This window comes from Leiobunum rupestre, chromosome 5 (assembly GCF_980474605.1).
Source record: "Leiobunum rupestre chromosome 5, qqLeiRupe1.1.hap1, whole genome shotgun sequence".
In the NCBI taxonomy this organism is placed as follows: domain Eukaryota; kingdom Metazoa; phylum Arthropoda; class Arachnida; order Opiliones; family Sclerosomatidae; genus Leiobunum; species Leiobunum rupestre.
The window spans coordinates 51367621-51377897 of NC_143388.1; positions in this window are offsets into that span (position 1 = coordinate 51367621).

The window sequence follows — 10277 nt, forward strand, 5'->3', positions numbered from 1 at the left end:
TTATCTTCTAAGTCTTATGCATTCTAGCCCTATAGATAATGAAAATTAAGACATGCACTATTTAACAAATTATTTATCAATATGACGCACAATCAATAAATGTATTGTATCCCAAAAACTTTATTATATCTGGTATTAGACGAAAACTCATTGTGTAATGTGTAACTTTTCATCGCATAATTAAAAAATTAAACAATTAATGAACGAAAAATAACCAATAAATGCACGCAAAATAACCAATTAATTTACCCAAACTAGGCAACTAATGCACAAAAACTAACTAATTATAATGCACGCAAAATAACCAATGACTGCACCCAAAATAACCAATGAATGCACCCAAAATAGGCAACTAATGCACAAAAACTAACTAATTATAATAAACGCAAAATAACCAATGACTGCACCCAAAATAACCAATTAATGCACCCAAAATAGGCAACTAATGCACATAAACTAACTAATTATAATGCACGAAAAATAACCAATGACTGCACCCAAAATAACAAATTAATGTACACAAAACAAACAATTAATGCACGCGAAATAACCAATGAATGCACGCAAAATAACCGATTGACCAACGAAAAGTAACTGATTGACACACAAAAAATATGAAATTAATGTACGCGAAATAATACCTGAATTCCCGGAAACTAACCGCTAAATACACAAAAAATAACTCCTTAATACACGCAAAATCGCTGATTAATACGGTATTATTTAAATAAAAAACACGTGAAACACGTGCTAACTGGTGACATGATCAACGTTTACCAAACGTGTTTCGTATACGATTTAGAAACCTTGATTAAACAAGTAATATGTAAGTGATGTTGCTACCTATGTTAGGCCTAAGGTGGTGCTTGGGTATTAGCCTACCCTAGCCAAGATCGATTTTCCACAAAGATACGAGGTCATGAAAAATGAAAAGTTCGTCATAGGAGGCAATAGCCATGTTTAAAAATGCGGTAAATTAACTACGAGTTCGCTAATTTGTAGCTTATCTACATAAGTTTTTTCATTAGTTTCGTATGACATCAAAGGTTCAATAATACCCTGTTAGTTGCGATAATGTTTATTACTTGGTAAAAACGTTTGCGCTCTAACATTAATTTAACATCGTAATGGTTTGTACCAAGGTGACTGGTCGGTTTTAAATTTATTGCTTAAAGCGACAAAATAATTAACTGTCATTAGTCTCTCATTCTAATCAAGTTTAGAGTCATAATGAGAGCCCTTTAATGGTCGCATTATTTTTCTGTTCAGAGAACCGTTTCATTAACTTTCATTTCAGTAATTCATGTAATTAAATGAATAAGAAGGAAATAAATTATTTATCTATAGGCGTATATTAAAAGGTGGGTAAGAATGTGGACCCACCCTGCTTTGGAATTTATATGGAGACAAATATCCTTGCTAGTCTTGCATATTTTACTCGAAGAGTAAATTAGGCATTTCAAAATTATGTTTTTCAAATATTTTGTAGATAGAGGTCAAATGTTTCGCAGAAATTACCTAATATTAAACATGTAAATATTATAAAATTACACTGCGTAAAACTATGTTCTTTGTTAAACTTTATTTAATGGATGTAAGTGTTTGAGAACCTCACGATATGATGCGATTAGAGATGAGTCGGGCCGGCTAGTTTTAAAGCCCGACCACTGACCCGACCCGACCCTAAAAAAAAATACAAAATTGAAACGGGACCCGACCCAGCCCGCAAATTTTTTTCATTTCGGAAACCCGACCCGACCGGAGTCGTGCCATTTACGGACGTGCCATTTGCGGACAAATTTACGGTGGACTGGAGATACATGTAAGTGCCATTTCCGGACAAAAATAAATATTAAATCTTTAGTTAAAAACCAAGATAATCTTTATTTATTGAATATAGATACAAAGTTTTTGTACGAAAGCCAATGTTCTTAAACATTTTTTAATGTCACCGGATTTTATTAATTCTTCAAGGATATTGGTAATCCTTTTATCCAGTTTCATCCACTTTAGGTTTCGTCGTTTGCCTTCCAATTTTAGCTCTTTACGTTGGATATGAATGTCACTTTCTTCAGCTAGTTCTCTGAGACATTTGATAAGTCTGTAGGCGTTGGGATGAGCTTTTGCCACTATATCGTTAAATTTTTGGTTCCACCCTTCGACGGAATTATTTGTTCTATGAAGCAATCCATGGCAGTTCCATATTTCAGGTGTAATTGTTGGGTTTTCAAGCCACTGACTCACAAAGTAGTTGTAAAACTCAATTAACTCTGGGAGGTGTGGAGTGTCCTCCTGTAGTGTGAGCCATCCATCAATCACTCTTTCTAACGAAATATGAGCTAATGCCGTACACATTCTCACGTGCATTCGGATATCTTCATTTAGATTATAATCAGTTACCAATCCCAAATTTTGTACCGACCGCCAAAGACTGATTGAAATGGAAGTTGCAGCTCGAGATTCTTGTATTTGGAAAGATATTTTTAGTACTATAATGACAGAGTTCTCAAAGTCTAATTTGATCATGCTTGGATTCCAATTGCTTAGGGTTGTTGTGAGTAAATTGAAAAACCTTTCGTAAGTTTTCAGTTTCTTATTCGGTAGTAATCCGATGACTTGAATTGAACTTCCAATGTCGACGTGAATACTATATATCGGTGTGAATTGTTTGCTGCAGCTTTTGAAAGTTCCATCCATGAAGCAATGAGGATACTCATGGATTCTTTGCCTATTTTAGTCGAAAAAGCCATAATTCTCTCCTCAGTGCCGTCATCAAACAGTAAGAAACTGGATCCGTCTTCTAATAGGAGTAGATTGGGAGGAATTGATATTTCTTCGTCTTTTTTTCGGATCATTAGGGATAACATTGGTCTCTCTACGATTTCTATGTAGTCCTCTTTTAACTGATGAAAGCATTGGAATTTCTGTTACTAGCTCCAAACCTCTATCGTATAAATTCTTCATTTCTTCACGATATAAATATGATATTGGCTGATCACTTTATCGATCTCTCCTCCTCGCGTTACTTAAGTGTTTCTTCACTTCCGATTTGGCTACATCAGGCTTACATTTTAGCTGCGAAACAATTTCTGTTCTGAGGTTTTCATACGACCGTTACAACCTTGACTTTTGTCGTTAATACAACTCCAGCTAACCAAGTGGTCTTTATTAATTCTATGTCTCCGATACTGATAACCACCCAGAATTGCTAAGGGCTTTTTTTAGTGGTCTCTACTATTTCCATGATTAAACTAAACATTGAAAGCGAAGAAAATTTATATACATAAACTCGCTTAAAAAATTTAAAAAAAAACTTATAGAATTATCTTCATATAAAAAGTCGAAACTTGAATAAAAGAGATCACTTGATCAAATTATAAAAAATAGCGTGTTTCAAATAAAATCATTAGATATATTAGGTCAAAATAAAATGTCCACAAATGACACCTCTGATATATGACAATTTGCTATTTTCGATTTTGTGTCCGCAAATGGCACTACCCCAACCCAGCCCGAGAATTTTTTTTAATTTTTTAATCTGAACTGAACAGGCCCAATAAAATTGAAACGTGGCCCGACTTTTTATGTTTATAGTATACGCTTGTACTAAATTCTAGAGCGGCCAACCAGACTGAAATTTGTTCAGTAGATGGCGCTTGGAGCTCTTTGAGAAACGCTTAAAATTAGTGAACGCGCCAAGACTGATTAACACGTGATAGTGATTCGCTTTCTGTATGTAGAGATTTGCTGACATTGCGAATAAAATAGAAACTTGAATGCTCGATCACTAATATATAACAATCAGCTAGGCTAAAACCCAAGGCAACACCTTAGGCCCAAGTCATCTAGCGACTTTTAGTGCCTTTATATAGGTGGCCGGGTTACAACGCGTTGGAGGATGGTGGCCAGCCCTTCATGCCACGCGAGCCAACAGCTCCCTACACTATTACCGTTAACCTCAACAAGTTTTTATGAAAAAGGAAAACCGAAGAAAAGAAATTTATCAAATTAAACCCGACCCGACCGGACCCTCTAAAATCTTCGATATCGAAAACCTCGAGGTGGGGTTGGGTCGGGTAAGCCCGCCTTTAGCGGGACCAAGACTCAACTCTAGATGCGATCCCGAACTTGCGATCCACACTATATGGGAAGCCGAGGGGCTAACCACTCTTAGGAAGTCTGTACACCGGATTACGCTAAGATTACCACTGCCAAAGGCAGGGACTTCAAAGATTACGTGTAATCCCATATGTACAGTCAAAGGTACGGCTCTGTACACCGATTACTCGGAGTGATCAGCCCCTCGTGGGAAGCATGCCAAAATGTGTCAATAGAACAACATTAGCAGTATAGCTAGGCATTGACGACTTCTCTCGTAAGATATGTTTTATTTACAATTAAAATACCAAATAATTTATTAATAAATATTTTTTAAATTAATTATTAGTTCTCAATAATATATCAATAACTTATTCAAATATAAAATTTTCTGTAAATTAATATATAATTTATAAATAAGTATTCGTTATACAATAATTAAATGGTAATTTATAATTCAATTAATTAAATAATTAACCAATATTTTATAATTAACGATACAATTATTCAATGGTTTATTAAATAATAATTTATAATTAACAATTCAATTATTCACTAATTAAATAATCATTTGTTACTAACAATTCACTTATTCACTAATTAATTAAATAATAAATTATAATATATAATTGGCAATACATTGATTCAATAACTAATTAAATTACAATTTATAACTAATAATCCAATTATTGGATTATAAATTAGAAATACTTATTTAAATAATAAGATAATTTATAATTTATTATCCAATTTCTCAAAAATAATTTAAATAATTTTTTATAATTTATAATCCAATTCTCCAATAATAATTTAAATAATTAATAATTCAATTATTAAGGGATTTTTAGGAGACGCTTAAGTAAATGCATTTGTAAAATTTCCCCAATTCGAAATTTCTTTTAACGGATTATCGGAAATCCGATTTATTCTATACTCATCTCACGTTGCAACTGAGTATCACAAAAAATTTTAAAATTGGCGTTTACTAAGTTTTGACACTGGACAGCCGGCAGCTACTTAGCCCGCGCCCCAAGCCAAACAATAAATTACCTGTCGACTGTACGCGCGCTTTTCTACAGGGGACGATTTAAAGTGATAGATATAAAACCAAGTTAGCCACGCCGTGCCCCGAATAATAATCTAGTAAAATTTTTTGAATTCTATAAAATATATTTTTTTGAGTAGAAAAGACTGATAGAGTATTTAACTTGTTTATTAATATACAACATGGAAATATATTTTTAATAGAAATCTATTACAAAAAGCAATGAAAAAGGCCCCGATATATCTACTTTCTATAATTATGAAATAAATGTAAAAAAAAAACAGGTTATTTTTATTTTTGTTCAACCTTTTTGGTTTGGATGAAACAAATTTTTTTTCCATATCAGCCAAAGACATTTTAACCACAATTTGCGTTATAAATAAATAAAAGTAATGAGATCTAAAGATATTAAATCAAAAACTTTGTACTTTTAAAAATGTGCATATCTGGCATATCTGCCGAAGTTTAATTTTTGTCATTTAAATACGTACATGGAACTTTACATCGTTTATGACGTCCAAAACATTGACAATTTTTTTGTAGTTACCAAGGAAATTGGAATATACACAGAAGTGGAATTATGTCAGGTGAAGGAACCTTTCAAGATGGACGCCCTACAAATGTCGATAGCGTAAGTGATTTGGTACTGCCACTTTTTACACAATCCCTAGGCGATTTGTGTGTAATAGATTTACGTACAGTGAAACTCTTGCCCTTGGTGGCCCTTTATTAATTTTGGTGATGGGGAACTTTTATTTGTGTTATTTTAATTGATTTTTAACAATTTTCCGCTGGGAATTTACCAAGTTCAATTTCGTTGAAAATTATATTAATAATTTGCCCTTGTCAATTGCTAACTACCTTTAAAGTTGCACCAAGGAATTTTAATTTAAAGTAAGATTTCTGACAGTTCGCGGGACCCCACAACCCACGTTCGTAACAGATGAATTCTGCCCACACGTTTTTTAGTCCACTTCCTAATAAAAATATACGCTCATAAGAGTGAAGGTAGTCAAGGTCTTAGCGCGACTATTTTGAACCACTTTTTAATTCCACCTTACCAACGTACTTATTAAGGGGAACCTAATGGTGCAAAAATTATTAGCCGCAAATAATTAATTTGAAAGATATACTAATTTTAAGAATGTAGGAGCCGAACGGTTCGGGGCGTAGAATTCACTCCGCGGCGAAGAGAGCTCTCAGTCGCACCGTTTTCGCCCTTTCTGAAATCGGCCTTTCCTTGTTTGTTGGGAGTGGTAATGGCGACAGTAGGACCACAATTTTCGCGAAATATGCTACTGTAGTAGACGTGGGGTCTAAGGATTAAAATGATGATGCCCGAAACAAAGCTTTTGTTAAAGGATTATAAGGACTGTGAGCTATACTATACAGATAGGAAAGACACATTTCACAAACTGTATTCATTTCCACGTCCGATACCGGGTCTTCGCGTAGTTCTTATTCTTGTAATTCTGGCTACTAGGAGAGAGGTTATAAGCGGTATTTTACGTAATGTACGTAATAAAGTCTTGAATCAGTATGCAATCCACGATCTTACCAAGGATCCGTTAAAATTAATCGAGTGGCTGCAAAGCCTCAACCTAAATGCGAAAGATGTAACGTGTCCCAAGTGCGACGACTCAATGGTTCTTAGCAAACGGTCGAGAACCACCGACAAGTACGTTGGGCGTTGCGATAAAAGACGAAAAGTGCCGAAACAAAAGGAGTCCGTCAGCTGTCAAACAGAAGTTTCAATTCGGAAAAATTCATTTTTTTCAAACCACTACCTCGATTTGCGGGAAATTCTTTTAATGGTGTACTTTTTTACGTATGCAACTTTGGTCTACAGCGCCAAATTTCCGCAACACACGGTGTTCAGAAAAATCTGTGTCTCAGATAAATAATTACTGCCGAGCAGTAGCTGTGCCGGTGGTTTTACTTACTAGTCGGCACATTTCGCTAGCTTTTTTTGTTTTTTAATGCGAAACATTATTTTTCGGGAATTAATACTTAAGGAGATATTGTTAATGGGGTTTATATAAGTACCCATGATTATATAAAGAACGGGGCTGGGGGGTGATGGTTCCGCCCCGCAGCGCTCGACTGAAGCGAGTGATGTGGCGGAGTGGTTAGCACTTTCGCCTCGCAGCAAGAGGAGCCGGGTTCGATCCCAACTTGTGACACTGGGTGAAAACTCGGAACAACTCCTTCTGCATTGAAAGTTCTCTCCCCACTAGTTTAAGGGGTTTTTCCCCGAGATCTTCGGTTTCCCCTTCCATAAAAACTTGTCTAGGTTAACGGTAATAGTTAGTGGAGGGAGCTGTTGGCTCGATCTCGTGGCATGCAGGGCTTGCCACCACCCTCCTACGCATTGTAACCCGGCCACCTGAATTAAGGGCTTCAAAAGTCGCGTGATGACTTAGGCCTAGCTGATTATTATTTAAAAAAAAAGAGTGCGCGGAGCCGTCAGCCGCCAATGTATAGTCATTGGGCAATTTTTAATTAACTTTTTAAATAATGCTTTGCGGGGAACAATTTCTGCATAATTGAAATCTCCTTAAAAAGTGCTTAAAGGGGGGTTGGTAAAGGGGGACAAAGGGAGTGGCGGGGCTATTTTTCAATTTACCCTTATCGCTTTCTTAAACTATTAAAACATAGGGGGAAATTATTATTTAAAATTAATTTAAGACTTTACTGGATAGCGTGGTGCCATCTATTAACGGCAAGAAGGAAATTAAAATATAATTTTTTGGACCGAATTCAAGTTTCCCGCCAAGAATAAGAGTGAAAGCAGTGACCTTGATTAATCTCACTCTTTCCGGAAGAGTGAATTCCTTAATTTAGTTTCACTCTCACCCCTGAATTTCGTTCCAATTCAAGATTAAGAATACAAGCGCCATCTGTCTCCAAAAATGTCATCTTCGACCTTGATAACTACTACGCACTGCGTCCATTTTTATCTTACTTTTAGGGCACCACACGTTTGTTATTCAGGGTGTTGGTTAGGCTATCTTGGCTATTGCAAGATAAAATATTGGCTATGCTCTGTTAGGTATTTTTGGAGTTAAGTTTATATAGCTCCCAATTTCTTATACCGGGATTTTGTTATTATAGCAATGAACCATTATGTTCATTGATAAAATTGATTTTTCTCTGGATGAATGACCAAATGTTTGGGATCATTGTTAATTCACTGGGTTGTTGAGATAGTATTGCTTTTGGTAAAAAATCGTGCTTATCAAGTTAGTTAAAATATTGTTCCTAGTAAATAGGGTGATTGATAAAGCGTTGCAATTTATTTGTTGGTACAAAAATAACTTTTAAAATGAATTAATGATATCCGAATAATGTGTTATTAAGTATAAAGTACAAACATTTAAAATTAATGATAAATTTCCTATATTGAACATAATATTATATTACGTATAGGTCAATGGTGAGTTAGGAAATAGCAATTTAAATGGTACTTTTATTAATTGTAATACAATTTCAACTGGCAACAAAAATTACAGCAAGGTAGCCCGTCATGGTGTGAACCCACGCGACACCAAGTCTATGTCCTCATAATGAATATTTTCCACCGGTATCTCAGTTTACCGACGTACAAATTTAATTGATGAAAATGGTCACCGATCCCCCGAGAACGTCCATGGCTAGTTGCAGAATTTTCTGTTGAAAAGTTAAAAAAATCCCGCTTGGGTGGCTCATGGAACTAACACTCTAGCGATATTCAATGGCTCACCGAAACTAGCTTGCCCGCTCAAGCTCAAGTAGTTTAACTGTTATTCCAAACGGCTTTGGAAGTCAAATATAGTCTAGGTTAGATTTTTTAATTTACATAAGTCGCCTTCTAAAGTGAGTTTCATTAGCCATAGATTATTTAAGTATACCGAAATAGATAACTATCTAACTAGGATGTAATAATGCAAAAAGTAAGATATTCTACTCACACAATCAGCCGTATCCTGCAAATTTTTAATGAAAAAGATACTCCTCCCTAAGACTTTACGAGATATATCATATACCTTTGTTGTTATTCAAATCCACATTAACAAATTTCCCTTCCATATTTTTAGGATGACCATGGTGTTTATTGGACTAGTCAACGCACTCGCCACGTTTGTGGACGAGATCAATATTTTTAGGACCAGAAACAGTGACAAAAAACAAGACCCAACTGGTAAATTTATTTATAATAACTGAGCAGTTTATATTCATAAAAGATTATTTGTTATTTAAAATTTGCATATGCAGGTACAGAAACCCTAAAGGGAATATAACTGTAGCAGAGAAGGCTACTTTTCGATCTATACTCTCTCGTGGCTCGACGCTCTAGAACTTAGTAGAAAATGCAATTATCTATACTGCTTCAAGATGTATAGCAGTATCGTTTGAAGATATACGCTCGTAGCTGGATTTTCTACTACATTCTAAATTGCCGCGCCACGAGTGAGCGAAAACGGAAGCATTAAATTTAAAAGTCATTGTAACAAATGCATTATGTTATGGACAGTATTTTGTGAAATGGTTTGTTTGGTTTCGAAATCTTTTAAAATAATACATTTCATTGAGAAATGGTAAGCTATTCTTAATCACACTAATAAAAACGGCAATAATTGTATTATTTGAAAACATTAAAATATTTTAATCTGGATAGAATTACGATTACTCCCTTTAAAATAAATATACAAATAACTGCACCCAAAGCCTTCGGTCAATCCTAATGTTAGTCATTTGACAAGCACTATAAATCAAATACTTATCAAGTTAACTATAAAATACCCAAATCCTTCGGAAGCAAACTTGGCACTGTGAACAGATTCAAGATAGCGACGGCAAGTAATCTCCTTCCCCAGCTTAATTTCCGATTGTCCTATAATTGACCATGATAAGTGGCTAAGCTGAAAAAGATTAGTTATTGAATAGAAACATAAATCTGAAGGAAATATACATTTAATTTATTTATCGCCACGAAATAAACTTTTAATTTGTCTTTAGCGATTGAAGCAAAATTTGTAATCTACGTCAACCGTATTTAGTTAAGCCTTTTTGACTTGACTAGAACTTTTACTTCGCAGGGTTTCTCTACAGAGGTTTGCTGTGCTTTTCCTTTAGAAGAAATTTCGATCTGTTT